Genomic DNA, 7,345 nt, shown 5'->3' on the forward strand with positions numbered 1-7,345 from the left:
GAGACTATAAGCAAAAAACTCAAATTTCATGATGGACGTTCTAATATAACTTGTTGCGAGCCACCGCACCGAAAGGGTGAACCAAAAGGGATGCAAGTAGGACGCTTATTGTTGACCTTTAGATAAATGTTGTCAAGTAGCCAGAGAGTAAAGAGGGAAACTGGCTTGGATTCATCTGTTTAAGGCTTTTTTTAATCTATTCACCCAGGGTTCGTACCCCCGGATTTATGTGGGTGGGGGGGGGGGTTGGCATTGACTCGTACCTTGTATATTAATCACAAAGAAATTACATACACTTAGAGGGGAACATAGACCAAAACCTCAAATACTCACAACTTACATAGATTAGATAAGACAGGAGAAGTAGCACCGAAAAAGGATCGCGGAGAAGCTCCCTGTCTTGGAAAATGACTCTTAAGGTGGACCATAATGCCATTCGAGTGTTTCTTTGCTCTTATCTTTGAATGAAGCGGTTTGCATTCTATCAAGTCGATTGCCCTTTAGTTTCGTGAGCGATTCAACCTTGCGAGAGAAAGTAGCTCACGCGTGTTGATGTTGGTAGCATGTTTGATAGTAGATCAACAATTTTATTCCCTTCTCTGTAGCAGTGTTTAATAGATATGTGGTGTAGTTGAATTCCCTCTTGAATATGGACAATGCTATTTTTGTATTTTATCCTTAGTAGAATTTTGTCATTATTGGAGATGAGACATAAATAGAGTAAACATTTAATTGAAAGAGATTATAACTTAGACATAAAGTGGTAAAGTTAGTCAAACACCCCTCCTAATTAAATTTTTCTTAAGGGACATGTAATTCAATAAAGCGAGAGATAGATAATTTGAGACGGAAGGAGTATATTCTTAATGGATGTGTTTTGAGTTAATTGACGAACGAATGGAATTGCTTGTATTTTCTCTTGAATAATTTTACATGTGTACGGTGTTAGTATGAGATAATTGAGATATTGTTTGACTAGTCGAAGTCATAATACTCTATTATATGAGTATGTGAAGTTACCGATTCACCGTACTGAAGTCCAAATTGTGTAATAAGTGTAAATTATTTTTTCTTCATAAAGTCATTAAATTAATTTGTGTAGCTTTAAAGTCATTCAATGGACTTACAGAATTCATTAACTGTTTTTTTTTTCACTTTAAAATCATTTTACTTACGAGTAGTTTGTTATAAAATAAAGACTATAAGTAAATACACAAGAGAGAAGTATGTAGAGAGGAGTTGATTGTATATCTAGCTTCTATAAATGAACTCCTATTTATAGGAGGAAATAAGTTAACAAGTTGGTGGGTGGAAATGAGTTAAAAACTTAGTGGCCACACATATTCTTGGTGCCGAGTTCATGTGATGGGCATCCAACTTAGAAGGTGCCCAAGTTCATGTGATGGGCATCCAAATTACAACACTCCCCCTTGGATGTCCATTAATTAGATGATGTGCCTCGTTAAACCTTATTAGAAAACCACGTGGGAAAAAGTCCTAATGAAGGAAAAAGAGTACACATATCTAGTAATACGCTTTGAGCTGCCTCATTAAAAATCTTACCAAGAAAACCCAATGGGATAAAACTTGGTTAAGGAAAAAAGAGTACAACACGTATTTCACTCCCCCTGACGAAGACCAAAATTCAGATGTCGGAGTCTTCGCATTCCAATCTTGAATATCATCTTCTCAAGAGTTGAAGTTGGCAAAGATTTGGTGAACAAATGCAGCAGGATTGTCACTTGAACGGATTTGTTGCACATCAATATCACCATTCTTCTGGAGATCATGTGTGAAGAACAACAACAACAACAATAATAACAACAACAAGCCCAGTATAATCCCACCATGTGGGGTCTGAGGAGGGTAGAGTGTACGCAGACCTAACCCCCACCTTGAAAGGTAGGGCGGCTGTTTTCGAAAGACCCTCAGCTCAAGAGAGGAAAACAAGACAAAAGGTCGATAGGGCCAAGTATATCGAAAACAATATGAAAATAAGGAATAACAAAAAGAGAAAGTCATGGTAAAATCACCGGAAAGAAGGAGCATTAACTACTATAGATAAATAAGATAATCAAAGTACAATGACCCAACAAATATAAGCAAGAATCAAACGCAGTAAATCAAATGGCAATAAAACAAATGAGCAAAACTACAACTACTATGTGAAAGGATAAGCCACCTAGCCTTCTATCCTAATGCGATACTCCTCCATAACCTCCTACCCAAGGTCATGTCCCTCGGTGGCCGAAACCGTGCCATATCCGTCTAATCACCTCTCCCCAATACTTCTTAACTCTCCTTTACCTCTTCCGAAACCGTCCATAGCCAACCTCTCAAACCTCGCCGGAGCATCCGCTGCCTCTCTCTCTTCATATGCCCAAACCATCTCAGCCTCGCTTCCCGCATCTTGTCCTCCACCGATACCACTCCCACCTTGTCTCAGATATCTTCATTACTAATTCTATCCCTCATAGTGTGCCCACACATCCACCGCAGCATTCGCATTTCCGTGACTTTCATCTTCTGAAGAATAACTTTGGTGCAATATGTTTCATTCTATCTCCTTTTACGAAACCTCATTTTGAATTGAGCTATGCGTACGCAAAAGATTATCTTCATATAATGTCGGGTACTTTTGTATCCACTTCAAGCTCACATCTTTCTTTGATAAAATGTATCACCGATCTCAACTACACACACATTCTCTACTTGCTTCATGAATAGCGATTATCTCAAAGATGATTTGAAAAGTAGCAACAATGGGCTCGCTTTAGATCGCCATGATATAGAAGGTTCCGCATGTAAATGATAGCCTATTTGAGATCTAGCTTTATGTGGATCGAGATAGATAACTCCGTATCAGCATAACCAACAAGATCTATATCGCTAGTTCCCCTTCCGATATCGCAATATATGCTTAACTCCGTTCCAATGTCTTCGTGTAGGAGAAGAGCTATATCTTGCTAGAATTAACGAGAACGCTATGTCGTGTCTTATAGATTAGCAAGATACATAAGTGCACCAATCGCACCAAGATATGGTACTTCGGGACCAAAAAGCTCTTCATTTTCTTCCGAGGTCGGAACGGATCTTTAATTACTTCAAGTGAGCGAACAACCAACGAGTACTTAAAGGACGCGCATTGTCCATGTAAAATCGTTTTAAAACTTTTTTGGTATAAGCGAGATTGATGGATAAAGATCCCGTCTACTAAATGTTCAACCGCAAACCAAGACAAAGTTTTGTTTTTCCGAGATCTTTCATCTCTCAAATTCTTTCTTTAAATATTCAATCGCCTTTTGGAGCTCATCTGGAGTTCCAATTAGGTTTATGTCATCAACATAAACAGCAAGTATAACGAACTCTGATTTTGTTTTCTTAATAAAAACACATGGACAAATGGCATCATTTATATAACCTTCATTTACCAAGTACTCACTGAGGCGATTGTACCACATGCGCCCTGATTGTTTTAGACCATACAATGATCTTTGTAATCTGATTGAATACATCTCCTGAGACTTTGAACTAATTGCTTTCAAGATTTTAAATCCTTCAGGAATTCTCATGTAGATTTCATTATCAAGTGAGCCATAAGGTAAGTTGTAACCACATCCATCAGTATATATTTCAAGGTTTTCATGTACAGCTAACCGAAGAGATATCGAAATGTTATGCCATCCATAGCGCGAATATGTTTCTTCATAGTCGATACCGGTCTTTGAGAGAATCCTCAGGCAACAAGTGCGTGCCTTGTATCTCATAATTTCATTTCTCTCATTCCTTTTCCGCACAAAGACCCATTTGTGGCCAACTAGTTTTACACCATTAGGCGTTTGGACTACTGGTCCAAAAACCTCACGTTTGGCAAGTGAATTCAATTTAGATTGAACGACCTTCTGCCATTTTGGCCAATCATATCTTCGTCGACATTCTTTGACGATTAAGGTTCCCGATCCCAATGTCTTCCATAATATTCAGTGCAACATTATATGCAAAAACATTATCCACCATAATCCTTGATCGATTCAAATCTATCCTATCACCAGAAGAACTCAATGATAGTTCTTTAATCACTCGAGCCTCGGGTTCCCTAATATCTTTAGGAATATCAGGATTAATCATATATTGAATATCTTCATGCTATTCTTTCATAGTGTCATTCTGATCATTTTTCGTGTTTCTTTTTCTAGGATTTTTATCCTTAGAACCCAATGGCCTACCACGTTTCAGTGATGTATTCGTAGGCTATGACACTAGTAGATTTTCCCTTTGAGACATCAATTCAGATAGGCACATTCTCTGCAGGGATATGTGACTTAGTTATCCTTTTCAAATCAGTAAATGCGTCTGGCATTTGATTTGCTATTTTTTGCAAGTGAATGATCTTCTGGATCTCCTGTTCACATATAGGGGCACGTGGATCAAAATGAGATGGTGATGAAACTCTCCACGCAATTTGTCACGACCCAACCCCGTAGGCCGTGACTAGTGCCCGAGCTGGGCACCCAAACACATTCATTAACCAGAATCGCATACAGATAACTTATACATATACAAATATCAGACGCTGTCTCAAACTGTCGCAAACACAAATATATATCACAGAAGCCAGCAAGGCTATCATATGGCGCAACGTCCCAAAACATATACACAAACGCAAGCCGACAAGGCTGCCACGGCGAATGGGACCGCCCAAAACATATACCATATGAACACAACCGAACAGAAATATCCACAACCCACATATATGTCTACAGACCTCTAAACAGAACAACAGAATCATATGACGGGACAGGGCCCCGCCGTACCCCTGAATAAACAAATACATATGCAACGGAAGAATATATACCAAAATATAGGCTCCAGAACAAAGGGAGCACTCCAAACAGCAGAATAGGTGTCCTAGGCTGGCGGATCACCGAAATGGGCGTCTGTACCTGCGGGCATGAAACGCAGCCGAAGAAAGGGGTCAGTACGGAATATGTACTGAGTATGCAAAGCAAGAAATACAGTAAACAGAATCATAATCGAAACAGAAGTACAGAAAATAAGTATAATATCCAAAATACCAAAACGTTTACTTTTAAAACACAAATCATGCATAGGGCTCAGGGAATATGGTCGCCCGCCCGTCATTGGCGCCATAACACAGCATAACACCAGAAGGTTTCATATCTCCGTAACCCGACATATCTCCATAACACATCGTAACGCCATAATCACAGCATAACACCAAAGTATATAGGGTCCCCAGCCCTCTAGCGAGGGACTCGGTGAACCATAACACAGCATAACACCGGAATATAACATAGTGCGCACGACGACATAACCGGCCCGGGACTCGGCGAAAGATACAACAGAATGCACGAGCAGAGTCGTGAGTAACCATATGCATAAAAATCATCATTGCAGACTTAATAAATAAGTAAGTAATCAACACTCGGGGGTCGGGTGATAGTTGTATCAAATTCTGTCACAAAGTTGTTGGAACTATACCAAGGAAAGTCGCGGGACCCACGGACGAACATCAACCCAATCCGAGCCTGCCTATGGAAGATATAGTCATTATATGCTACAGAATCTCCTACGAGCATATCGAGGCGATCCGGTTCTGTCTACGAAAGTTACGACCATTTTTAGACGTAGAACTCTTTTAAAGACAAAATCCTTATGCAATATTTGAAATCCAATCTTACCAAAGACATAGGGACCATAATATTACTACATTAAGAATGCCGATGTTAAGAGGTGAGTAAGAATCGTAGACATGCTCGGATCATAAGAGTGGAGTTTCCTCGAGGCTCGTGTCATAGCCTATTTACAACTAAGACATGCCAAAAGAAAGAAGGGTTAGGCTTTTCATACCTCGTCCGCTCTCAAAGCTACTCCAAACCTAAGTCTCGGACTCCCCAAGATCTACACAACATCATCGATACCAAACATTAGCTATAGGCATTTAGGAATTCAATTCCAAACTAGCACTAAATTCTACAGAAATTTGGGCAGCATTTCCCCTATAAATACAACAACCCCGAGAATTCAACTCGGCCAAATCATCAACAACAACACCAACAACCATGTTTACAACATCAACAATCAATTCGAAATGCATTATAACGCTAATAACTCTTTTCTACATACTTTGATAACATTCCATTATATTCAATTAACCACATATAATCAAACTAACACCAAGGCTCACACGTTCAATTACTAATCCGAAACCATTCAAACAATATTCAAGAACACTTTAAACAATTCCCACAATATTTCAAACAACCCAACCAATGTACCATTTCACCCGAAAACACCCCCAACCCGAGATCAACAACAACAATACATTCCTCTCTCCCTAATTCATGAATTACACCAACAATCCACACTTTAGCAATGTAATTCTCATAAATATGAAAACTACACCAAATTCACGTTAACTTCCAAATCAGCCCACAACAATTACCACATCAACTTGAATCATTAAACTCTCATTATCAACATGGAATCCATAACAACAACCCAAAACACTAAACAAAATTAATTCATTCCTTGGCATACAAGGGAGACCATATTCGCCACCACCTCAACATGCCAACTTTATGATTCTCATCCATTTCAACACACTACAACAACCAAACATGCTAAATAGAATTAATTCATCACTCCCACACAACACACACACCTACACGGCTACAAGCCATGCACAATATTCCATATTCACGGCTCAACTTCAACATGCAATATTTCATGAATTTCATCCATTTTTACGTACTACAACATGCACACACCATTCATAACATATGAAAAAGAGGATTAAACCTTACCTTTCCTTCTTAACTTCACAACTTGTCTAGGGTTGTAAATGATGAAAACGAGTGATTTGTTGACTCCAACAACAACTCCACGTTAACAAGGACCCTTCAAGTAGTTGATTTGCTAGAAGAAACTATTTTTTTATGGCTATTTTTGGACCTCAATTTTCCTTCACCATGGCCGAATGCCTTCAACTTTTTTTTTCTCCAAGGTTCTTGAATTTTCTAAGTGTTGAAGATGATGAATACCCCTTACTTAGTCATCTTTTATTGCCTATATGAAGCATCCATGTGGCCATGGCCCACACCCCATATGGCCGGCCACATGCCCCTTTTAATTCATGAATTAACAACTTCTTAAAATTCACTTTTAACCCCAAATATTTCCTTAATATTTTCATGCCAATAAAATCATACACAACTTATGTCTTAAAACAAAATCGTGGTTAAAAGTCTCGACTTCGTATCCCGGAATAGTCTTGTTCCTAACTTATCGTATTTAACCCGGATTGTCCCGATGTACAAAATAC

The sequence above is a fragment of the Lycium ferocissimum genome, chromosome 6 (genome assembly GCF_029784015.1).
Source record: "Lycium ferocissimum isolate CSIRO_LF1 chromosome 6, AGI_CSIRO_Lferr_CH_V1, whole genome shotgun sequence".
Taxonomy (NCBI): domain Eukaryota; kingdom Viridiplantae; phylum Streptophyta; class Magnoliopsida; order Solanales; family Solanaceae; genus Lycium; species Lycium ferocissimum.